This window comes from Terrapene carolina, unplaced genomic scaffold (assembly GCF_002925995.2).
Source record: "Terrapene carolina triunguis isolate 2854851 unplaced genomic scaffold, T_m_triunguis-2.0 Scaffold27849, whole genome shotgun sequence".
Taxonomy (NCBI): Eukaryota; Metazoa; Chordata; order Testudines; family Emydidae; genus Terrapene; species Terrapene triunguis.
This window is the reverse complement of record NW_020692200.1, coordinates 9,112-10,755: the sequence shown is the minus strand read 5'-3', so window position 1 is coordinate 10,755 and position 1,644 is coordinate 9,112.

Genomic DNA, 1,644 nt, shown 5'->3' with positions numbered 1-1,644 from the left:
GGCGCACTGAGACGCCGGGGGATGGGGGAAGACGGATGCAGGGGAAGCCTCCGACATATTCATGGCGGCCCCTGCGGGGCCCCCGGGGCCTGGGGCAAATTGCACCACTTGCCCCCCCCCCCCCCGGGCAGCCCTGAGACATTCTCTTGCCTAGACCTAGACCAGTTTCAACAGATTTAAAATTTTTATTAAGATGTTAAAAAAAAAAGGGAACAGAGTTTGAGCATAGAAGTTTCTGGTTATCAGGGAATACTGTACAGATTATCGATGGTGCAAAGTTTGGTTTAAAATCAGGTGGCCTAAGGAATACATAATCTGCAATATCCCCGATTGGAGGTAAAAGGGTGATGGGTCAAAGTACAGGCATTGAGATATGAGGGTATGAAGTTCATATAGTGGCTATGTACGGGTGTGGAGTATAATGAGTAGATATAATGATGAGGCTGGATTGACCCTCATTTGGTGAGATTTAATGTTCAGGGAGTTTATGGTTCCAGTAATTCTCTACAGATTTGTCACCAAGATCAAGGACTGCAGTGAAAAGACAGCAAGGCCTGTGTGCTGGACTTGTGTGTAGAAGCTGATTCACAAATATTCAGTGTAGTGTATTATATGGTGTCATCTTACATCCTTCCCAAGGGCAAAAAATCTTCTGAAACAATGAAGGCTTGGGCTCATAACCAGTGGCTGCAGAACTTTTGGATGCGCAAGTCCACATTTCTGCATCTGTGAGCAAAACTCACCAAAATAAAAGCTGCACTGACAATGGAAAAGAAAAAAAAATTGCACTATGGGGATCTGCAACAACCGATTCTTATTGGTCAATCAGTGGTCTCTCTCCTAAACCAAGGTGGACTGGATTTCTTTAATGTAAGTAGTCACAACATATTGTTAAAGCTCATTTTATGCTCAATGCTGTGTTAAGATCTCTGCAGTCACAGATAATAACGGTCTTCTTGGGGAATCAGGGCACAGTATCCAGTCTGCAAGACACACACACACACACACACCGCTTGAACAAAAAATGATCTTTGAAAAAACTTGCATACAGTATTAAATGGAGGTGTGAGACACACCTATATCCCTGCTGACAAGTTTCTGGCAACTCCCTTACCCTCATCCACACCCAGCTCATCAGTTAGACCAATTCTAGTAGTGAAACTTGCATTGATATCCAAAATACTGAAGCGGACGAATTTCATTGTCAGCACCCTGAAGTAACACCAGCCATAGGTAAGAGTGACCAGCTCCTATTGTCTATCCTAAAGAAATTCCTTGAGTCATTAGTTTACCCATAAACAAATCTAGTCTCCTCCCTTCAAGCAATTTTCTCTACAAAACCATATACTGACTCTCCAGTAACATTTCTGATGCATATGTGACGAAGTGGGGGGTTTCTTGTTTTCTGTGGAGTTTCAATGGTTTGCATGTGGAGGGGGTGGGACTCAGTTTCCCTGGGTGTTACTGGTTTAACAAGGTGAGGGGAGAGGGAGTGTGTTTTGCAGAGGACCGGAGAGAGGACTTGGGGACCCAGCCGATGGCCTGGAGAATGGATACCCCGGCGACCTGGTGACCCAGAGGCCCAGCTGAGGAGACGCAGCCGGTTCTGGCCAGTGGGAGGACAATGGGCTGCAGAGTGAGGAC